This window comes from Rhipicephalus microplus, chromosome 9 (genome assembly GCF_043290135.1).
Source record: "Rhipicephalus microplus isolate Deutch F79 chromosome 9, USDA_Rmic, whole genome shotgun sequence".
In the NCBI taxonomy this organism is placed as follows: domain Eukaryota; kingdom Metazoa; phylum Arthropoda; class Arachnida; order Ixodida; family Ixodidae; genus Rhipicephalus; species Rhipicephalus microplus.
The window spans coordinates 70,809,480-70,834,079 of NC_134708.1; the positions used below are offsets into that span (position 1 = coordinate 70,809,480).

Consider the following 24,600-nt stretch of genomic DNA (forward strand, 5'->3'; position numbering starts at 1 on the left):
ACGTCGAAATCGAAAGGCGATGCTTCCGCGTTCACACATTAGCTGCAATCATCGCTGAACTCGTCACCGGTAAGTTCAGACGGGCTGGCTCAACTTGACTCTGTGTAGGATGACATCACCGACTTATTTTGCGTGCGTTAGAAGAAACACGTGTGTTATTAAGTAAACACCTTGGCCAGCCGTGGTGGCATGTGGTGGCGTGTAGCCGTGGTTTCGTGACGTAACCGTATACCCGCACGGAGCAGCTCTAATTGGGTATTTACTCAACGTTTATTGCTTATTTAAAATTGACGAGTCTCACAAAATGAACCACCCAAGCTGTTACAGGGCCATTTCGAAATGGCATATGGGTGTTCCCCTTGAAGGAGAAATCATCATTCAAACTATGTTCTGTCTTCGGTTTTATTGCGCGAATTCCTTTCACAGGTAGGCTATTCGTCAGCCCTCGCTGATACCGTTATTAATTGTTTACTTATTTATTTAGGAATATTGCAGGCCTTGAAAAGGCCCAGGCAGGAGGGGAAAGGTACAAACACAGTAAAAAGAGTGCAAGTACCAAAATTAACATATTGACAACAAAATGAATCTACCAACAAGTGAACAAGCACTGAAAATGTGAGGCAATGAAATAGATTATACAGAATGAAGAGATCATGAATACATCACTATCGAATAAATGTACAAGGGTATCTGGGCAAGGCTTGGTTTAAGATGTAATGGATGCGATAGAGTTGGTGTTGTTGAGTGCACTTAGAGGTCGGCTGTTCCAGTCTGCTACAACTCGAGGGAAAAAGGAATACTTAATTATGTTGGTTTTGGCATTGTAAGGCGTTAATGTGGCAGAGTGGTGATGCACAGACGAGGTAACATTCAGTACATCAAACCACTGACATAGCAAAGAGCAAAGCGAGTTGATGTAGGGGAGGCTCAAACCTATCTAAATCTTCCAGTTTTGCATGTGTATATATACCAGCACACCTACAAACACATGCAAAAGCACATAAAGGGTGGTTGAACCATCTCTCAAAAATATTTCTGGCCTCATCCCAGCGTAAAAGTGTCTGTAACAGCTAGACTGCCTCAAAATAAAGAAGACAAAGAAACACTCAATGTTTCACCATAATAAAATAGATGTAAATGCTTTAATTTATAACAAGTATCACAAGAAAGTCTGCCTATGTGATCACACGAGCTTCATATTGCAAAGGCACACAAAGGCAACCATAGCACAGCAGTTATTGCACAATAATCATTGCTTCAAATACGAAAATTTAGGGCTAAGTAATCCACATAGACTCGTTTCAAGTGAAACGGCTCATGCCATATGAGCATAACTTTTGACTCGTACACTTTATCACAACAACCACTACTTTTACCAGCCTGATTAGCAGTAACATAACATGGTTGGCATGACAAATTGTTCATAGCACCCATTATAACTTGCAAAAAAAGAAACATTGTCGCAGCTCAATGCCATTCACCATTTATGAACTTGCACTGCGGTAGCCTATAAGTTGAATGATGAATTAAAACGCAGCTGCCCACTGGGGTTTGGCCCAAAAAAACAGCTGTTTTAGGGACGCAAAAAGAAAAAGGCCAGGAAAAACTGCCTTTACTGTGACACCAGCAATATGAGCACGCCTAGTCAGTCTTGAAAATTAACACAAATTCTCCATGAGGACATCAGTAGTACATAAGACACCTGGGTTGCTAATACAACAATACGGCACAAGTGAATGCAGAGTTTAGGTGGAGGACGTGCACATACAAATTCGGGGTTGTACATAGGCTGTAGCCAAGAACACAAGCCTTCATAAAAATAAGCATTTGTGTTTTGTGGTATTCCTAATGAAAAGCAGAAAGTTCAACCACACTTAATAAAGAAAAACATTCATTCAGTGCAGTGGTTCACAAGCAGAATACAGCCTTTTCAATCCGGGGTGGTTTTACCTATGTTACATGAATACAGATAAGTACAACCTAGAAAGATCTGCTGGATTAACATGTTGACATCAACACATATTAACTGTATGACATTTTCAATCACTGTGCTCAAACTACAGGTCAAACTGAACTGAATGTCAATAAAACGGAACAATGTCTTGGTTGCTGTTGTGTACTGCCAGGTGATGTCGCTGCAGCCACCCTCCCGCCCGGATGTGCAGTAGCCATGTTGAATGCAGCAGGCAGTTCAGGCTGCCGCATTTTGCGCGGCTGTCATAATAAACCAATTTGAATCAACCTCCAGTTCTGCGAGTTCATACCCTCGTGTTCCACCTCGCCACCTGTACGAGCCGTACACAGCAGTTGCCATTTGGAATCAAATACAGCTTTAAAGCACATTCACATATACTCATAGAGCAGGAGCTGACCAACAAAAAAAATTGAGAGAAACTTGGCTGTCAGAATTAGCTGTTGTTGAGGGCTAATAGCAACTTATGCTGTAAAAAAATAACCACTACCATGGATGTGACCCATTGAAGAAGCCTACCTTCAACGGACACACACAAAAGAACTCAACTTATGCAAGTTGCCTCTTGAATGTGTTAGCATTTTGCATGTTGACTCTACAATAAAACTGTCGGTGAGTCCCTCTGTAATGTAAAAAACTACGATCTGTGTTGCAGGTTTTGTGAAATATAGATTTTTCACTTGGAATGACTTGTTTTCAGGTTATTGGGCAGCGCTATGCAGCCCTTTATATGCCGGGAATATTGAAGTTAATTAAAGGTATACGCTAGCACATATTCAGCTGCTACAGTGAAAAGAAAGCTGATGCTGAGCCTCGAATGAGAACATTGTTTAAAGGAGGAAAGTGAAAACATTAAATCCATCAATCAATGACCTCAAACAGAGATTGCTCATTTCAGAAAATGCCTCCACAATGCTTAAAAGTGCTTCATGTGGTTTCCCTTGAAAGTTTTGCAACACTTGCTTAAGCAAATAGCCAGTGAAAGAGGCAAGTCAACTACCAAGCAAATCCTCGAGGAATACGTACTTGACTGTATATGTCTGCACTCATAGTGTAAGTGCATTCGAAAACATATATAATTATGTCAGCCAGACATTTGAGTGTGCTTTGCTGCATTCATCAGCTCTAACAAAATGATATTACCCCAATTAATTGAGAATCTGACCGGGACGGTTGCATTTTTTTTTCCGGTCATTTCAACGTCTGCTATGCATTCTCGAGCGCACAGCCCTTCTAAGGGCTACCCCAGACATGGACCCGCCTGTACTTCGGTACCAGGCTTGGGCCAGCAAACAACTGAAGACTGACTTTCACCCAAAGCAGAAGCAGGATGTGTCAGCAGCATCAACGCTTCGCAACAGGCCGCCATGGCCGTCGGCCGCAACTGTACAAAGCTCTCCTTAGGGCGCACGCGAGGAAGACCCTATTTGAGACCATAATGTTGAGGCCTAAAGCATTTAACATCACCCAGATTCCGCCGTACCAGTTTGCGTATAGACTCCGTCTAAGTCTTCCTCAAACAAAGGGGTCGGACATTCACTGCAGACTCCTTCCCAAGTCTAACCTAGCAGTAGTTGATTGCTAGCAAGCTGCACATCTATTGCTGAACCTGGACCACCTGATCATTGACGATCAAATCGTGCAGTTTAATACATATGTTGCGCTCGGTGAAGGGCGCATAAGAGGCATCATTCACAGGGTCAAGGGAATAACTGAAGAGCAGTTAATGCAAGGCCTGACAAGTTCAACTCATGAAGTCGTGTCAGCACGGCGTCTCGGGTCGTCTAACACAGCACTAATCACGTTCAACGGTTCAAACCTGTCAGAATACGTGGCTTTCGAATCAGTACGTTTCCCTGTGCACAAATACAGACCCAAGATTACGTCACACTTGAACTGCTTAGGCATAGGACACAGAGCTGACGTTTGCACAGATCCTAAAAAGGACCCAGGAGTTTGCACCAAGTGCCATACAATACATGCGGAGGATTTTATCTGTACTTCGAAATACATACACTGCAATGGACCCCATGACTCGCGCACACCTGACTGTCCAAAGGTAGCAGCAGCTACTGCTGCTCTTCGTAAGCGAGTGAGCAAACCACCCAAGCCAGCGGCACCCTATTCCTCACCAAACCGCTGCGCGTCAGGCAAAAAGTAACCCTAGAGTAGGTATAAGCTATTCTTTTGTGGATTAGTGGCAAAATGATAGGCGCGGATGGGAGTGCAACCCATTTTTCAGGGCAGTAATGGAATAATTGTCTTTTGCAGGCCGGCACCACAGGCAGTGACGCTCATTCGTCCGGATTAGTGAACAGTGATGAACAAGCAGAAGTCATCAGTCGACAAAAAAGGAAAGTGGTTTGGACAACTGCGGAATTTGACCGACCCCCCACAACATTTCATCGCTCCAGTGACACTGATGTCAATCTTGTGAGTGAACCACCTGAATACTTCTTACGGTACATCACAGAGGACATTTCTGAAGAAATTGCGCGTTGTACGAACATATACTCACTGCAGACAGGAGGAGCCATCCTGGGAACAACCCCAGAAGAAGTGAAAACGTTTTTCGGGATGCTAATGATAATGGGAACCCTGAAATTCCCACGCATCAGGATGTATTGGAATCCTGCCACGCAAATACTGAGCGTGTCGGAGGCCATGAGCGTGAACAGATTTTTCAGGTTGCGGCCAGCGTTGCACGTCACAGAGCCAGATGCGAGCCATACTGGTACAGCCAAGTTTTGGAAGGTACGACCGCTACTTGATGCTGTAAGGAAGAGGTGCTTAGAGTTACCTGCGACTGAAAAAAGCAGCATCGATGAGCAAATGATCCCCTGCACGGGAAGAGTTGCGGTCAAACAATTTGTTCGGAACAAACGAAACTTCGAAGGGGTAAAAGTGTTTCTTCGGTGGAGCTCCAGTGGGGTAGCACGCGACTTTGAGATTTATCAAGGCAAAGGTACTGGCACATCTGCCGAGCACAAGCATCTTGGACTTGGTGGCTCTATTGTCATGAGGTTGGTAGAAGGTCTCCCTAAACAAGAGAACTTCAAATTGTATTTTGACAATTATTTTACATCTATTCCACTACTGCAGGAGCTAAAAGAAATGGGCATTTGGGCCATTGGCACCATTTGCAGCAACAGATTGCAGAGATGCCCATTGAAGCCTGACAAAGTGTTAAAAAAGGAAGGACGCGGCAGTATGGATGTCAGGGTCACTCAAGGAGGTGACGTAACAGTTGTGAGGTGGCAGGACAATGGCATCGTGAATGTTGCGTCAACGTTTGTGGGTGTTGGGGAGGCAACAACTGTGAAGCGGTAGAGTGAGTGCACAAAGCAGCATGTTGACATACCATGCCCCGAAATTATCACCAAGTACAACGAATCGATGGGCGGAGTCGACAAGATGGATTTCTTGCTGTCTTTGTACCCACTAAAACAACGAACGAGAAAGTGACCAGTGCGAGTAATTTCTCACTTTACATCATTTCCTCTTGTAGATAGCTGGCAAGAATACCTGACCGACGCGAATGACAACTCCATCCCACGCAGGAAAGTCCTGGACTTTTTAGCTTTTCAGAACAACGTGGGATTGGCGCTAATCATGTCTCACAAGAATGGTGCCAAGAAACGCGGTTGACCAAGCAACGAAGCCAAGGAGCCACCGAAAAAACTGCACAATGCTGAGCTTCGGCCTGTAAATGCCGTACGGTATGATGGCCTACACCACTGGCCAGCAAACACAGGCAATAGTTTTGCTCAGCGTTGAAAGTTGGAAGGCTGCAGGTCAAAGACACGAGTTCGGTGCAGGAAATGAAATGTCTTGCTGTGTCTTCCGGCGACGAATGACTGTTTCTATACTTTCCACAACAAGTGAGACAATGTCTTCATCTTAATGGTCTCGTGCAAGGACAGCATGTGCTAATAACATCATTTTCTGTATGAAATAAACCAATTCCTTGTCTGAGACATGTATTTGCGCCTCCTGTCTTGTGTGCCGAGTTACAATGTACACATATGTGTACGCGTGCTAAAGCTTAGGCAAAAGTAAAAACATTTTTTTTTTCTTTGCTTTATTTGTGTCCCTGGGACATCCTTTTACAGATAAATATATGTGGGAATTTTCCTGCACTTTGCTAAATGTATGACTGAAGGGGCTGTTGCAGCGGCAGCCACCCCAAAGCACAGTGCCCTGTGGAGCGCCCTCGCTTTATCAACTGCAGCGGCAGCCACCCCAAAGCACAGTGCCCTGTGGAGCGCCCTCGCTTTATCAACTGCAGCGGCACCCATCCAGCCAATAAGCTGCGCTGCCCCTCCTGGCAGATCCAGCGCGAGGCTGCCGTGATCACTGCCTCCTCCGATGGCCCCGTGATGCGCTGTCAAGTCTTGGAGAAAGCCAACCGTTGTCAACATCGACAAGCGTGGCGGTCGTGAAGGGTCGCTCCTCTCGCGACGCTCTCGTCGGTGGCAGCCGAACCGCTTCGGAGACCGCCCCTCACCTCAAGGCAAAGCTATGAATGATGCCCAAGGAAAAGCAAACGAGGTTGCAACGAACAACAAACTTTGCTGCAACCACACACATGAAATGGCTATCAGGAAGTACCTGGAGTGGAATGGCAAGAAATATTTTGACACTATGCTGACATTGTAGTGAGGCTGTTTTTGGATCATAATCTCTTGGGAAAAGAATGCACTAACATAGTGAACTGTGTCTCAGGAAGCTGTATGAGACAGAAGATGGCACCACTGACATAAAGGCATGATTGAGATGTGATGCCCTCATAATTTTACAATGCTCAAAAACCTGGGGGATTCCATTAATAGTCTATTAGCGATGAGTAAAAAAGCTATAGTAACTGCGATTTTCATAGAGGAAAAATCATAGCACAGGTAGTTGGAAGAGGCATGGCACAAGAAAATGAGTGTGCCGTGCGTCCACTACCAGGAATTCTAAAATGTAACTGCATCCTTCTGCATCATCTAGCCCAATGCACATCATAGGCTTAGAACACTAGGCAGCTCTAATAGCAGGATGTAGCAGAGGCAGATGCTTACTTGAATGGGTCACACACCACTATCTTTTATGGCTAGAGCTATGCAACCAAGGAAGGGAATTATACAATTGTAATTGCTTCTTCAAGTGAAAAGTGTGATTGCAAAATATCAGTTGTAAGCTACAAGGATAGAAGGCATGCTTCAACTCCATCAAGCGCGGCCTACCAGGCTTGAACAGTAAAAAGACAAAGCTTCTTGTCAATTGTTGTTTTACACTATCACACAGAGGCAAGGCTTCTATGCTTTGAATGCCATTGCATGCTAAACAGAGCCTACCTGATGCCTGCGCAGTGCATAACAGCTGAAGGATTTGTCACCCCGGAATATATCTTGCTTCTTGTCCACAGTGATTGCCTACCACATGCAGACGTTCATAAATGCCAGATGCTGAGCAACGTGGCAAACTGTCGGTAAACAGTTCAGCTTCAAGTGATGCAATTGTGAGGAGTTGGGGATTGTTAGAGTAGTGTTGTATCAGTTTAGGCAGATGAGGGTAGGTTTGGAAGAAACACATGACAAGATGGCGTGAACACGAGGGATGGTTGTATAAGTGCCGCCGTGTTGTGAAGTGTATGAGGGGACAGAGAACGTTGGACTATGATGCAGGCTTCCAAACAGACTGACAAGAGTGATGCGAACACCCCTGACACCATTTAAAAGCATGCCAGAATAGTTGCTACAAACCTTTTATCAACGAGGCTCAATAAATTTGATCATGGTCCAATAACTATCGCACATGGAAATTATCATTAGTAGCCACAACACGCTGCTTCAATATTTGTGCTCTGGAAGAGCTTGAGGTACACATTAGTCTTTCCCAAAGTCATCAATTCAAGCTGCTAGGCTAAAAAAAGCAATCTATGCACATGACTTCAAAGCAGGACTTTTGGGACGAGACCGGATGACACGTTCAGCAGTATGGTGTTGGAAATACAGGTAGAACGATAGAGAACCGCCCCCACCACACGCTCGCAGCATTCAGCTTCGGTTACTTCGCTCCACTGTGTCACGAAATGGCAGGAGCAGTTGCGTCGCTTACAGCCGTGCGAGTGGCGAGTAGACGCCGTTTAGACAAAGCAGTTCTCGTCATGTTGCGCTCCCGTTTTCATTGTTTTTTGAGTATGTACGCAATGAGAGTCCATGCTATTCGTGTGAGCGAGTTGTGAAATGGGAAAGAGGGTGTTTTATGTCCCAGTGGAAATCTGGCTACAAGACAGACACAAAAAAAGTATCACTTTTTGCTACACCCGGAAATGCGAACCGCCTGAAGTTATGATACCAAGCGATTCTGCGCAAAGACCGCGTGTTACAGCCGACCGACTACGTGTGGGTGAAACACTTCCAAGCCGAGGTACGTAACGAAGACGTGGGAAGTTATGTACAAAGGGCATGTTCTTGTGAGTGCCCCACGAAAGGCGGCTTTGGCTAAAGATGCCGTGCTAACCAAATTTCCTGGCTGCCTTGCTCACTTCATAAAGACAGAGAAAAAAAAAAAGAAAAGCGCCTGTGGATCATTCCCTCTCTCCTGCCATCAAACTGCACTGTGAAAAACTTGAAAAATGCAACAATGTTTCAGGAACTAAAGTCAACAGACACTTCACAGGCATGTGAAGTGATCAGCGAGATGGATCACAGAAGCTGCGTGCGATCTGATGCTACAGTATTCGACACAATGCCAGTCGCAACGTCAGTAACAAGTTTGGCAGAAAAAGTTTTTGAGAATGCCAGTACCGTGCTTCTCCTTCAACAGCATGGGTTTGTCACAGGGTTGACGCTGACGGTTTGAGAACTATCATATTTTGTGAAGTTTGCATGATTAGCGCGGCAGGTTCCCAGCCAGATTGTCCTGCAAGTGGGGCGTGCTACAACCATTATGCTGCTGCTCCCAGCCTGGTCATCGTGAAAAGGGTGGTGAGCGTCCACGAACAACTGAACATAAGTGTAACTTTGTTGGGCAAACGTATACTTCTTGAATGGATTTAACTCCCATGCAAATTCAGTAGCAACGAAGATTGTGAAATCCTTGTCAAGCGAGAGAGTAAAATTCTTTTGTGTGCAGAGGTCATTCAGCCCATGAATTTTACCACAACGCGTGCGGAAAGGGACCAGGATTCCACTGACACCGAAATTCAAGGTTGGAAAGAACTTTTTGCCGGATTTGAGAGGTTTTTAACCCGCGCCCCTTTGGCCCGACGCTCACGCAAGCCAGCCACCTGACGAGACGCGCTGAGCGTCTCCTCTGACGCAGGCACTTTCTTCGCCCATCAACGATGGAAGTCCAAGTGAACGGTAGGGATATTTCCCCCGAAGAGTTTCTGGAGGGCAGGAATTGGTGCACCATCGGATGTAAGACCCAAGTTAACCGCGCAAACGCGGAGAGCAACACCCAGAACGGAGCCCCCTCCTGCACCGGCGAGGGAGCGGACTGCAACCGACAGCGTTCGCGTCGACAACCGCGTAGAATCAAGCAGCAAGTCATTAGAAAGAGCCACTACTCCCACGAAGCGATTTCAAAATCGTGATATGACCACGAGGAGGCCTCGACGTGGCCACCACTGGAACCGTGCGCCTCGCATCGGCGATTTACCGCGCGGCCAACGTACTGGCTCATGAAGCAGAAGAGGACACGGTGTGTTCCAACAACCATCAAAACATTACCGTCGTGAGCACACCCCATGCCTCTCACGCCGATAAGTACAGACAGCTTCAAGCCATCACCATCGGCGACCGCCACTACGAGGTTAGTGCGTACGAGACGGCCCCCAACAACACGGTGAAGGGAATAATCAAGGGCATCTTGTTGGAAGAAGACGCCAAGTCTATTCATACCAGCATCGTTCATGTACGTAACCCTTACGTCCTGGCAGCCAAACGGCTCAGTAACACCACGACTGTCATAGTGGCGTTTGAAAGACCGCGAGTGCCCACTTACGTCAGGTACGGCGGCGCTCTCCTTCGCTGCACCTTGTATCGCAAGCAAATCGACATGTGTCACTGCTGCGGGAGACTTGGTCACCGCATGAACGTGTGCCCAAAGCCCAAGGACAAAGCGTGTCGCGGTTGTGACGCCCCTAACCCATGCGCCAACCACCAGTGTTCCCCCCATTGCAAGCTGTGCGGGGGCGCACACATGGCGGCGGACCGCAACTGCCGTGCAAGTTACAAAACGCCCTACATCGTGACGAAGAGACAATGGGAACGACGCAGGGCCAACGAGGAGGCAGAGGCCACTGCCACCAACTATTCCACCAGCAAGCTCCACTCAAGATCCAGGACACCCAGTCAAAGCCACTCCCGATCTCGTAGCTGCACACCGGGACCCCGAAAGCAGCAGTAACGCCGAGCTCGCAGTCGAACACCTGGACGGACCCCAAAGGAAAACGTGCAACAAACGCGGAGGCTGGCGGCAAAACACACACTAAGGTAGAGGCGGAGATAGCTCTGTTAACACAGACGATACAAACTATGCAAAAGCAAATGAAATGCATGCAGGCTTAGATTCATGCAAAGGATGAACTCATACAAACGCCCCAGCCTGCCGCTCACAGCGAGACTGATCAACAGGCAATGCAGGAAACACAAGAAGAACTCGTAGAGGACGGTGAGGTCGAAGGCCCTGATACTAAACGCGGGCCGGCTATCTCCCTTAAAAAGTCAGTACATTCCAAGCGTACGCGCGCAGCAACAGGCGACACCAGAGTGAAAGCACTCGAGGCTCGCATGAGCAATCTCGAGGAAACTATCCCCGCGACTATCACGCGTACGATTCAACAGAGCTTGGAGAGCATTTATCTCAGATTGTCCAGATTAGAAGCTGCCAACAGCGCGCTAGTGACGTCGCATAGCGAAGCGGCACCGCACATGTAGTACCACATAACCATGGCAAGACACCCTTCGAAACAAAAACATACAATATGGCAGTGGAACTGCAGACGTTACAAAAACAAACGAGCGCACCTACAACAATACCTGAAAACGATCCCCAAACGCCTAGACGTTGTTACGACCGGCCCCAGCGTTGGGATTCTCCGAAGGTTTGCGAACCCCTCTGGGAGATTGTCGACGCATTCCCGGGATAGCCTGCACCTGAGACGGCCTTGCAGCCAAGCGAAAACAAAGGTCAACGCACTGGTTTTGCGCTAGGGAACCAAGCAAGAGGAGTTGCGGGGAGAACCGGTTCTTGACCGACTGTGTCGTCGACCCCCACCTCCCCATTCAGGCTCCTCCCTCTCGCCGGGAGAATTCCGGAATCTGCTGTGCATTCGTGACCATGTTTGGGCATTTTTTAGGTCGTCGTGACCATATTTGGGCATCGTGTTAGGTTGTGCCCCTCCATGTGTTGTGAGGTGTATTTCCCCTCCCTCGTGGCCGAGGTGCCGGGGCCACCCTATTGGCTGACGATGCGGACAATGCGCCCAGTGTTGGCAACGCGGCGCTATAAAATGCCGAAGACGTTTTGTATCTCTCTCTCTTCTCTCTTTGGATCAGTTGATCACTTCTACATGTAAATAAATCTCTGTCGTTCGTTCGGGCGCTTCTTCTCACTGAATTGTCGGACGATAGATCCTGCTACGGGGCCAGCTACCGAAAAAGAGACCGGCAGGACCCGGAGTCCCAACAACTGGTGGCAGTGGTGGGATTCCGATAACCCCGAAAGCGACCACTGGACGGAGTTAGCCCGATGTCCAACAACGAGACGACAGGAGAAGGATGACACGAGCTCATCGACTTCCAGAGGGAATCGAACGGCACTTATGAGAGGCACGACGCCGGAGACATGACTGCGAACTGGGTGAGTGCCAGCTTTCTCTGTTAAGTTTTACCAGGCATTTACTCTATGTGCTAAGTAAAAGCTGGTAGAGAGGGGCTGTCTTGGTCATTGGGTTAACAGGTAACTTGCGCCAGGCAGAAATTGTGTGATAGCTTGGTTAAGCTCTTTCTGTCAGTGGCGTCAAGGTTAACAGTGACAGGGCAGGATTCCGTGTAAGAGCTTTTTGAAGCTTTATTTGTAGACTAAGTTAACGGAAAACTTGAGGCAAGGCAGGAATCTAGAGCTGTCGTTGCCGTCAAGGTTAATTAGTTGCAGGACAGGAATCTTTGTGGAACAGAGACAGCGGTACTGGAGGCAGCCATGAATCTGAAATCCCTGCGAAAGTCTATGTTGTTGCTACTTGCAAGGGAGTTGAATCTGGAGGTGTCAGACTCTCAAAGAAAGCCAGAGCTGATAGAGGCGATTCTCGCATTGGGGGCGGAGGATGACGAGCTGTCAGAATGTGTCGAGGAGATTCAGGAGAGGGAAGCGGCAGAGGCCGAAAGAAAGGCGTCCGAGGCCGAAGGAAAGGCGGCGGAGGCCGAAAGGAAAGTGGCAGAAGCCGAGGCAGATAAGATACGAAAGCACCAGCTTGAAATGAAGCGCCTCGAGCTAGAGATTAGCCATAATAGTAGAGCAGGAGACAACGAGGCATCCGGTACCGCAGAGCGGGTCAGGTTAAAAATGATGGACCTAATGAGATCGTACAAGCTAGGGGAGGACATTGGGCTGTTCCTCGTCAACTTTGAGAGAACTTGCGAAAGGCAAGGTTTTGACCAGGAGACATGGCCCCAACGCTTGTTGTCCCTATTTCCGGGGAAGGCATCTGAAGTAATCGCGCCCCTGACGAAAGAGGAGGCTGACGAGTACAGTGAGGTAAAGTCGAGCTTTCTCAAGAAATACAGGTTGTCAGCGGAAGGTTTCAGACAAAAATTTCGCAACGCCGTAAAAGAGAACAATAATTCATACCCGGAGTTTGCTTACAAGTTAATGGCCAACATGGGGGAGTGGCTGAAAGAGGCAAAGGCGTATGGGAATCATGACAAGGTGCTCGAGTGTATCGGTCTGGAACAATTCTATCAAAGGTTACCAGAAAAAGTGAGGTTCTGGGTGCAGGATAGACCAGACGTGAACACCGTAACAAAAGCCGCAGAGCTCGCTGAAGAATTTGTTACGCGCCGCGCCCTCGGGGCAAGCAGCGAGCCAAAAAGGGAAAAATTCCTACGACCGAATAAGGCGCCGTTTTGAAAACAACCGACAAGTCCCGCACAAAAGGGTGAGGAAAACAAGGCATCTAACCATGAGGCGTCGGCAGAGGCAAGCAAAAGGAAATTTGAGGCAAAAAAACTGGCGGCTTGTTTCAATTGCCACGAAACAGGGCACTTCGCGATACACTGCCCGAATGAAGAGGTGGCCTTTTTATCTATAAATGAAGCCGACGAGAACATGAAGTTGTTAGAGCCCTATATGTACGACCTTACCGTGAACGGCAAGCAGTGTCGGGTTCTTAGAGACTCCGCAGCCACTATGGACGTAGTTCATCCGTCCTTTGTTCAGTCCGGACAGTATTCAGGAGACTGTGCCTGGATTAGACAAGCCGTAGAAGCAAACAGTCAGTGCCTTCCCGTAGCTAAGGTTGTCCTTAAAGGCGCATTTGGTACGTTGAAAACGGAAGCCGCGGTATCGCCATATCTACTCCCTCAGTATCCTTACTTATTTTCAAATAAGTCAGATTAAATGCTGAAGGAGAAAGGTCTAACGTTGGGAGAAGGCATAGTGCAGGCACTGACTAGATCGAAGGCACGTGCGCTGGCTGCGAGAGCAACATTCACTAAACAAGCCTCAAATGGACAACGGGCCTGGTTGCGAGTTGGACACCATGGTAACAAATCGACTTGTGCGAGAATAGGCTGCAGAAGCCGTAGTCGCGGAGGCAACCATTCCTAAAGGCGACGATGAACCTCCTCCCGAATTGGAAGGGGTCAATTACGCCTCGTTGACCGAGCAAATAGAAAATGCCGTTGCTCCCAAGCCGATTCCTGGTAGTACAGAAGATAGCACAGAGGGTGACACATTCCAGGTACTAGGAACTACAAAAGAGTTGTGTGTCATGCCAACTTCGGATAATTTCAGTCGGCTGCTGCAGGTGAGCCCCGCTTCATTAATAACCGAACGAAAGGGTGACCCGACGCTTAAGCAATTCCAGGACAGTTCGAAAGAGGGAATCGCCAAACGAAATGTGAGCTTCCAAGAGAGGAGCAGCATACTTTATCGAAAATATCTAGATAGGCGAGGAGTAGAGTTTGACCAGGTAGTTGTACCTCAGGCGTATCGTCAGGATTTGCTTAGTTTGGTGCATGGAGGATCATGGTCAGGCCACTTAGGCGTAAAGAAGACGAAAAATCGTCTTTTACAGGAATACTACTGGCCTGGATGCTTTAAAAATGTAGAGAGGTTTGTAAAATCTTGCGATATGTGTCAGCGAGTGGGTAAGCCGGGAGATAAGGCAAAATTTCCAATGAAGCTGGTACCCGTAATCACGGAGCCCTTTCGTCGGTTGGTAATTGACACAGTAGGTCCTTTGCCCAAGACAACTTCAGGCTACCGTCACATCCTGACCTTAATCTGCCCAGCTACTAAATTTCCAGAGGCGGTCCCGCTAAAAGAGCTAAGTTCTGCGGAAGTAGTGAACGCACTTCTGTCCGTGTTTGCCCGGGTAGGCTTTCCTGCCGAGATACAATCAGACCAGGGCACCATTTTCACGAGTGCCTTAACGACAACCTTTCTAGAGCGGTGTGGCGTGAAATTATTGCATAGTTCAGTCTACCATCCGCAGTCGAACTCGATAGAGAAGCTTCACTCCGTGATGAAGCGAGTGTTAAGAGCCCTATGTTTTGAACGAAAAACTGACTGGGAAATGTGCTTACCTGCAACGATGTTTGCACTAAGAACTGCACCACATGAGACAACAGGGTTTACGCCAGCGGAACTTGTTTACGGCGGCAGACTGCGATCTCCTCTTTGTATGCTGAGAGAGTCTTGGGAAGGTCAGGGTGATGATCCTGTAGTAGTGGAATATGTCCTCACCTTGTTGGATCGTCTAACAAAAGCCCAAGAACTGACCGAGAGTGCGATGACCAAAGCACAGCAGAAGGCTAAGCTTTACTACGATTGAACAGCTAAAGCGCGACACTTTGCTGTAGGAGACAGGGACATGTTGTTGAGGCCCTCCCAAAAGAATAAGCTTGAAGTACAATGGGTCGGCCCGGCCGAGATTACTCGAAAATTGTCGGACACCAACTATGTGGTAAAATTACCAGGAAGTCGTAAGGTACACCAGGTGTATCATAGCAACTTACTCAAGCCCTATAAAGAAAGGGAAGCCATCGTGAACATGACTTTAAATGTTCCGGAAGAGGTTCCGGCAGAAATTTCTGAATTAGCTCCCGAATCGGACGAAGTCCCGATCGAGAAAAGAGTAGAGGATTTAGTATCAAAGTTACAGCTCACAATGAAGCAGAAGCAGGAATTGCGTGGTCTTTTGACCGAGTTTCAGGACAGATTTGTAAGCGAGCCAGGCCGGACATCCGTCCTCACTCATGACATAGAGCTTACCTCGTCGGAACCGGTAAGATCTAAGACGTATCGGGTGTCACCTCGCCGGCTTGAGCTAATAAAAGCAGAGGTTAACAGGATGCTAGAATTGGGCGTGATTGAGCCGTGTGAAAGTGATTACACTTCCCCGTAAATTCTTGTGGAGGCACCCGGCAAAGATCCGCGTCCTTGCGTAGACTATCGTAAGTTAAACCTCATCACCAAGGATCAGACATACCCAATTCCCCACATTGAGGAACGCGTCGGAAGGGTAAGCAGCGCGGAATTCATCTCAACGCTAGACCTAGTGAGAGGTTACTGGCAGGTGCCGCTCACCGAGAGGGCGAGCCGGTATGCTGCATTTATTTCACCATTGGGGACATTCCGCCCTAAAGTGTTGAGTTTCGGCCTAAAGAACGTGCCTTACTGTTTTTCAAACTTAATGGATAAGGTTTTGCGGGGTCAAGAGGACTTTGCATTGCCTTACTTGGACGACGTCGCCGTGTTTTCCTCGTCCTAGCCAGAACACTTGGCGCATTTGAGAGCAGTACTGACACGCCTACGCGAAGCAGGTTTAACGGTAAAGGCGCCCAAGTGTCAGCTAGCACAAGCAGAGGTACTCTATCTCGGGCAAGTTATCGGTCGAGGGCATCGCCGTCCCTCTGAAATGAAAGTGGCAGCTATCCGAGACTTTCCCCAGCCCCGAACGCTCGAGCTTGAAATTCAAAAGCTCAATCTTCAGATTCAGTACGAAAAGCTATTGCAGGCTAGAATGAACGCGGAACGTCTCAACGGCACGTTGTCCAACTCTGGGTCGGAGACGGGTGATCAGAGGCGCCGGGGTTTCGATTCTGTTCAGCAATGTGCAAAAGTGCTAAAAGGGTTCCGCCTGCCGAGTGACGCGGACGTCCCATTATGGTTTGAGGAAGTAGAAAAACTTTTTGCTACTTACCAGGTACCGCACGAGAGCTGCGTGCATTTGGTTATACCAGCGCTAACTGAGCGAGTCCGTTACCTACTGCGTAACCTCAACCCTGAAGAGAGTGCAGACTATGAGTCAGTCAAAGCAGCAGTGCTGACGGAACTGAAGCTTTCTCCGGCAGAGTACCTGCAGAGGTTCGAAAGAGCAGTAAAGCGTAAGGAAGAGACGTGGGCGCAGTTCGCGTCCCGCGTGAAAACTTATTTCTCATACTACCTCCAAGTGAGAGAAGCCGACACGGTAGAAGTGATGGCAGAACTCATGGTTGCTGACCGCATAAAATCGGGCTTTAGTACGGAGGGTCTCGAGTATGTGAGGTTAAGGGAAGGCGAGGGATGGCTTAGGTCAACTGAGATCGCGAAAGTGCTCCAAACTTTCGAACAAGCGAAAGGGAAAGGGTGTGCTTCAAGGCAACCAACCGTAGAAATGGGGCAGAAGCAGGCGACATGAGTTGAGAAAGGGGCTCTGAAATGCCACTTATGTCACGGCTCAGGCCATTTCGCTAAAGAGTGCCCGAAGGCTAGTGATAAGAAGAACAACCCCACGAAGGCTACCGAGCCAAAGCGGAAGATTCAAAAGGTAACGTTATCCCACGAGACGGATACTGAAATACCTACTGGAGTACTTAGCGCAAAGGTGAAGTCTCTGAAACACGAGGGTGAAGGCACAGATAAACTGCAGTTAATTCCTGTATCATGTGCAGGCATATCCGCAGATGCGATTTTGGATACGGGGAGTGAGATAACCGTCATCCGGGAGAGTCTGCTTCCGCGAAGTGTTGTAGAGCCGTCTGGCACGGTAAGCTTGGTGTCCGCTTTCGGTAATACTATCGAGGCAAGGCTAGCTATGTTGCCGGTCAAATTAAACAGCCCGCGAGAGGTTACGGAGCCTCAGAACGTCGACCTACTCTGCGCGTTAACTGATGAGCTCGTTGAAAGCACAGATTGTTTGTTGACCAAGGACGATTGGAAACTTTTGTTGAAGGCCAGCAGCCCTCTGGCACCCTGTCGAGCGCCGGCCGAGCCTGCTCACGAGGCGGAACAAGCAGTAGAAAAACAAAAGGTAGTTGCCTGCAATCTTACCTTGGAGGAGAAAGATGATTCCGGGGAAGAGGCGCAAACTGATGAAGAAAGGGAGGCGTCATTAGGCCAAAGAGTAGAGTTCCGCAATGTGCAGTGGGGCGACACTACGCTAAAGAAATGTTGGGAAGATGCGCGTAGTGGGAAATCTGGCATGTTCATTTCAGACGGACTATTATACCACTGCGACTCAATAGCAGGCACTCGAGTGAGTCAGCTAGTTGTCTCCAAAGATAAGCGCACTGAGGTGATGCACTTAGCACACGAGTCACTATGCGGGGGGCACCTAGGGTCAAAGAAAACAAGAGCTCGCATTAGGTATAATTTTTTTTGGCCGGGTATGGCGAAGGAGATATTAGAGCATTGTCGTTCGTGCCATGAATGTCAAATTCGTTCAGACAAGCGTCGCACGGATAAAGTGCCTATAACTCCGCTCACTAGACCTGACCACCCTTTCCAAGTTGTCAATGTAGATGTGATCGGACCCCTAGACACACCGTCAGCGAGAGGGAAAAAGTATGCGCTGTGCTTAGTGGATCTTTGCACGAGGTGGCCAGAGGTGATCCCACTGCGCTCTTTACAGCTAAGGGGACTTGTGATGCACTGATTGAGATATTCAGTTGCACAGGCGTTCCGGAGATGATCTGCTCCGATCAGGGCACTAATTTCAAATCGCAGCTCACGCAAACGATGCTGGAGAAATTAGGTTGCATGCCAAGATTTTCAACCCCAGAACACCCAGAGAGTAATGGAGTTGTAGAAAGGTGGAACCGAGTACTCAAAAACATGTTGTATCATGTCATTCAAAGAGACTTCGAGAATTGGGACAAATTGATGCCAATGGTTTTATGGGCTTATCGGGAAGTCCCCCATGAGGTAACCGGAGTAGCTCCGTTTCGTCTATTGTATAAAAGGAATCCCACGGGACCGCTTCTAATACTGCAGAAGACTTGGATGGGAGAAATGCCGGTGCCCGCAACATTAAGAGAAAACCCCGCTAAGTATTTACAGCAACTTAAGGAGCAGCTCGAGACGGCCGCTAATATAGCTGAGCTAACTAGTGCAACTCATCAGGAGAGTTACGCCAGTGCTTATAATCGCAGCAGCAGGCTCAAAGCTTTTAACGTGGGCGACCAAGTTGTGGTTTTCGACAATGATCGAAGTGGTAAAATGTCACCTAAATGGCTAGGCCCATTCACAGTGGTTGGACGTGAGCGCGAACATTCTTACCGCGTTGAAACATCTGAGGGAAAGCTGAAAAGTGTCCACGCCAACAACATTCGACCTTACTATGCAAGAGTCAGTCAGATTGGGGTCGTTTTCGATGAGGACCATGATTTTGGGTAGGTGGAATATGCCCCACGGCCAACCACTGTGAAGCGGGAAAAGCTAGTGGTAACGAGCGAAAAGGTTGCTCACCTTGATGCTGACGCGCAGGCGAAAATACAGGCGGTGCTTTAAAGACATTGCACCCTCTTTGACGGCACTCCGGGTATAGCAAAGGTAGATGAACATAAGATAGAAATAGAACTGGGTCACCAGCCAAAAAAGGCGTTTCTGTATCGGGTGCCGGAACTATTAAAGAAAGAAGTCAGCCGGCAAGTTGACGAACTTTTGACTTGGAAGTTGATCTACCCAACGCCACCTAAATGAGTTCAGGCCTCTTCACTCCGGCGCGCCTTCGTGTGACGTCATTCAACTTTGCCCGAGCCTCTCACGCCAACACCACCTAGCTCACGCCGTACCAGCAGCGTTTCGGCGTGTCCGGGCATGTTGACAGGCAAGGAGGAGGGCGACCTCTCTCGAGAGAGCGAGCACCGTGGTAGCCCGTAGCTTTGCGGCAGAGCCGTAAGTTGTCCGAGTCTCCGACAGGTGGCGGCAGCCGTGACAATTATTTCACTCTGTCGTTGAACGAGACCACGCGGCCACGCCGTGCACGCTGTTCCGTGTTGCAGTTACCGCTTCCGCCGAATTTATTTTGTTGACGAATGTATCCTGAGACATGGGGCGGTATTGTGTACCCAACTGTCGAGGGAACTATGACAATGGTCCGAAAGTCCGCTTGTTCTCTTTTCCGAGAGACGCTAAGCGAAGAGCGGAATGGCAGCGGGCTGTGCGACGGAGCGACGTGAGGCTGTTGAAGGACCCCAAGGTAAGCTGCATCGAGCGTACCCCTTCAGAATTAACGAGATTTCTCGTAATTATCCCAGGAGATTCTAATTGGTGTTTTTTTTTTTGTTCCGGTCACGCGCAGGTTTGCGAGCGTCACTTCAAGTCGGAACACCTGCGCACAACGTCAACGTATACGGACTGCGATGGACGAACCATTGAAGCTCCTATGAAGTTGACACGGCTGACTCCAGACGCCTTCCCAGCCATTTTTTCAGACTGCCCTTCGTATATCTCGGATTCGCGCACGTCGCGAGAAGAGCCTGAACTGAAAAGGAAGCGGACTGAAAATGAGCTACTCCAGAAAGCCATACACGAGTCCCAAGCAGCGTTTGAAAAAGAAGAAAAACAGTACAAAGTTTGTAATCTGGTTGAACTGATTTCTCGGGTTAACGAGCGTCCAAATAAGAAGCTTTGGTGTACAACAGCCTGCGAGACGTGCCTCATCGTCGCCCACATCGAACCGGCGTTGCAAGCTCCAAGATGCTTGTATCTGTGGTGGTTACAGAGGATCTGTCCGTTTCCGTGTATTTTAAGTGCGCTCCGTTGGTGTCGGATGATGTGTGCATTCCTGACGAAGTCCGTGATGTCCGTGTGCTGGACAACCTTCTAGACAGCATGGAGCGATATTGTGAAAAGAAGGCCCGTCAACAGGAGGACAAGGTGGGAGGAGTGCTTAGGCTTGTTTTATCCTTGCTGGATGACATTTGTGATGATGAGCTGCATGATGATGAGAGGGCTGACGCACTAATCTTCCTGAAGGAGCAGTGCAAGCTGCTGACAAAGAAGAGTAATGGCGTGCGGTATTCTGCAGAGCTTTTAGTTTTTAGCAGTATATTGCACACAATTTCTCCACATGCTTACAAGTTTTTTCGCCACAGCAACAAGCTTGTCTTGCCCCATGACACTACCATCAAGCGAGTTTGTGCTGCACATGATGTGAGCCCATCGAAAGAGCAGTGCGAAGAAGGTTTTCTGAGGTACATTAAGCGCAGAGCAACCATTCTGAAGCCCATGAAAAAAATGTGACTGTCATGCTTGATGAAATACACCTGCAACAGTTTTTTGAATATAAAGGTGGCTGCCTAACAGGGTTTGCTGCGCATTGTGCGGAACCAGCAAAGACAGCGCACATGTTCATGGTACAGTCTTTGCTTTCATCTTATAAAGATGTTGCTCATATCCTTCCGGTAACTCGTATCACAGCAACGGAGCTGCATGATGTTCTAAAGACACTAATCATGAGGCTTGAAAGTGTTGGTCTGCATGTTGTTGCGGTCGTAACAGACAACAATGCCATAAACAGGAAAATGATGTCTCTGTTTAGCGAGCAAAATGAGCCAGGGATTGTTTTTCCTCATCCTGCCAACCCGCAGCAGCCATTGTTTCATGTTGTGGACACTGTTCGCTTGCTCAAGTGTATACGCAACAATTGGCTCAATCAGAAGGATGATGACAAGTCGTTTTTGTATCCTCCTTTTGAAAGCTGTGGAAGTGGTGAGGACCAAAAAGCTTCGTTTACTTTTTTGAGGAAGCTGTACCAGAGTGAACAAAGCAAGCTTGCAAAGGTTGCCTATGGTCTGAGCTATAAAGCACTTTATCCAAGCCACCTAGAGCGTCAAAATGTGAAATTGGTGTTGAAAGTTCTTAACAGCTTTGTGTCATTGTGATACACTTTATACATTGTAATAAATACTCCAGTAGCTAGTTTCTTTCGTTCTAATAGCAGTTGTGTTTTTCTGTTTGCCCCATAATGTGATTATGGCTGTGAATATGACTGTACCAGATGCTAAAAGTTTTTCACTGTGATAAATTTTGAAACATTATAACGAATAATCTAGCGCCTTGTTTTTTTTTTGCTTAATCTTGTCAGTTTCGGTTTTTGTGTTGCACAATGTAGTCATAGATGTCAATATGACTGCTAAAGGCTGGAAGTTCGTATGTTCCTTGTGATACATGGTACTTACATCGTAATAAATATTTTGCCAGGTGCCCGGGACTTGTGTACGTTTCTTTTAAGTGCAATCTGAAGCAGTTACGTCCGCCAAGATGGAGCGGAACAGCACTATTTCATCTTGATGTGAAATAACGTTCGTTCAGAAATTTTATATTCTATGCCTATATCGCGGCAATGCAGAAATTAATGTTTTACTCATCTGTAGTGGGCGCCGCGCGGGAAGCATCCGCGCCGCAGCGGCTCGCGCGCGCGCGTCGACGGGCCAGGTGCGTGACGTCACGGAGGCAGTGAAGAGGCCTGCCTGAACTTATCTAGGTGGTGTTGATCTACCCCACGGAGAGTGAGTTTGCACACCCGGTAGTATGCATCGGAAAAAAAGATGGGACTATCCGCATGTGTGTGGACTACAGAGCGTTAAATGCCGTCACCAAAGTGGATGCGTTCCCTATGATGAATCCTCAGGAATTGATTTTCGGAGTAGGCAGAGCGCAGTTCATTACGGTAGTGGACCTTAGGCTCGGATACTGGCAGATACCGATGGAAGAAAAGAGTCAGAAATTCACCGCATTTGTAACGCATGAAGGTCAGTACGCATGGAAAGTGATGCCTTTCGGGCAGAAAAATTCCGCGCCAACCTTTCAAAGAACGGTGAATAAATAAACTCTTGTCGCAACATCAAGTGTATGCCACGGCATACCTAGATGATATTGCTATTTTTTCTAGCACTTGGGAGGAGCACTTAAAGCATCTTGACCTTATTCTTAAGGTCTTAGAGAAGGCGGGACTGAAAGCCAGCCCAGAGAAGTGTCAGATTGCGCAATCCCACATACATTACCTGGGGCATATTGTCGGTTCAGTTCGGTTGGTACCACCGCGCACCAAGAAGGAACTACGCAGCCTGTTAGGACTTTGTGGCTACTATCGAGAGTACGTCCGAGGATATGCAGAGGTGACGAGCCCGCTCACGCTGTTGACAAAGAAAGCGGTACCTAATAAGATACCCGAACAAGAAGGAAAACTTAACTCTCATCACAGCAGGTGACTTTAACGCACATCAAGATTGTGGCTATATCAAGGATACCGCAAAAGGCAAAGCCCTCGCAGCACAGATCATAGCTTGTGGTCTCACATTTGTCACTGATTCACGATACCCCACCAGAATAGGCAATTCAGTCAGCAGGGATACCACACCAGATTTGACCATGGTTAGGAATGCAGAGGAACCCATATGGAATAACTTACAAGAGAATCTTAGTAGTGATCAGTACATTACCAGCCTCGCAATAAGAATCTCGTCACCACCGCTCAGAAAATTTCACGTCACAGATTGGGATTTTTTTAGAGCTATCAGAAAGCAAGACGAGAATAAATACAACTTGTTAAACGAATTAATCACTCGCCTAAAAGAAGACGTTGCTGCTTCCACAAAGGAAGTGAAGACAGAAAGAGAGATTGAGCGCATGGACAGTCGATTAGCACACCTTCTCAAGGCTAAAAACGCGCTGCAGGCTCAATGGAAAACGCAGAAACTATATACTCGTGTAAGGGCCGCCCTCGTGTAAGGGCCGCACCCCAACTTTGAAAGCGGATATTTCGAAAAAAAAAAAAACAAAAGTTCAAAATGTCCCGCCAGAAAAGTGTAGTTAGTTCATTTACAGCCAGATGGCGCTGCACGCTTTTCCGCTTTTATTCTACTTCCGCCGACGCGCCGACCACGCTGTTGACAGCGCGCCGCCATATTTGCCTTGTGCGGCCTCTTTGTTGGCATCGTTCCTAGCATCGTGTCGATACGTTGGCAGCGCGACTTCAGATCGGTGTCGTCGGTGTCACTTTGTTGGTTGTAGTGAACCCTGCAGAAGCCAGCGCACGTGACGGACGATGGGCCGGCATCTGAGATCATTCACTGCAGCATTTAAGCTGCAAGTGATTGACTATGCCGAGGAGCACGGGAAGCGGGAAGCTGGACGAAAGTACGACGTCGATGAGAAGCGCGTGCGTTACTGGATGAATCAGAAAGATGCCCTCGCCGCTACTAACAGGAGCCGAAAGGCGTTTCGCGGGAAAAAGTGCAAGTACCCGCAACTCGAAAGCGAGCTCGTCAACTACGTCGTCGACACACGAAGGGACGGCTACGCCGTATCGACTGACATGATACGCGTCAAAGCCCTCAGCATCGCTCGCCACATGGAAATACCCCCGGCACAATTCAAGGCAAGTCGGGGCTGGGCTACGCGGTTTATGAACCGTAACCAGCTTTCTATTCGGCGCCGAACGACGATTTGCCAAAAACTGCCGCGCGAGTACGAAGACCACGTCATTAAGTTTCATCGCTTCGTGAATGCTCTCAGGAGGGAGCATGAATACGACCTGTCCCAAATTGGGAATGCGGACCAGACACCTGTGTGGTTCGATGCACCGGAAAGCACCACAGTGGATTTAAAAGGTGCGAAAAGTGTGTCTGTGCGCACGACTGGTGCAGAACGCCAAAGGTGCACTGTGATGTTGTGCATCACGGCAGACGGCAGGAGGCTTCCGCCGTACGTCGTATTTAAAAGGAAGACTCTCCCAAAAGAGAAGTTCCCTCAGGGAATCGTCGTACGTGCGCAAGAGAAGGGCTGGATGTCCGAGGAACTGGTCGTTGACTGGATTAAGACCGTCTGGGCAAACAGACCTGGAGGGCTGTTACAACGGAAAGCCCTCCTTGTTTTGGACAGCTTTAGGGGCCACTTGACCGACCGCGTCAAGAACCGAGTTGCCGCAACTCGTACGGACTTGGCCGTCATTCCCGGTGGCCTGACGAGTGTGCTGCAGCCGCTCGACGTATGCGTCAACAGACCATTCAAAGTGGAATTTCGCCGATGTTACTCTGAATGGATGGCTGGAGGCGTCCACGAGAAGACCCCTACAGGACGGCTGAAGCGGGCGTCGCTCCAACAGGTGTGTGAATGGATTTTGAATGCGTGGCGTGCCATGTCAG

General features: G+C 48.3%; 1 protein-coding gene across 3 annotated transcripts in view; it reads right to left on the reverse strand.

Moving 5' to 3' along the window:
• Positions 1-384: 384 nt before the first annotated feature.
• Positions 385-24,600, reverse strand: part of LOC119163269 (acyl-coenzyme A thioesterase 13) — a 59,867-nt gene continuing 35,651 nt past the window's right edge. Inside the window, exon 4 of one of the 3 annotated variants that reach the window (XM_075873790.1) lies at positions 385-2,214. The gene's annotated coding sequence lies outside the window, so the exon portion shown is untranslated. Of the gene's footprint in view, positions 16,548-24,600 lie in introns of all 3 variants that reach the window. The other 2 variants (XM_075873788.1, XM_075873789.1) reach the window with 2 other exon arrangements.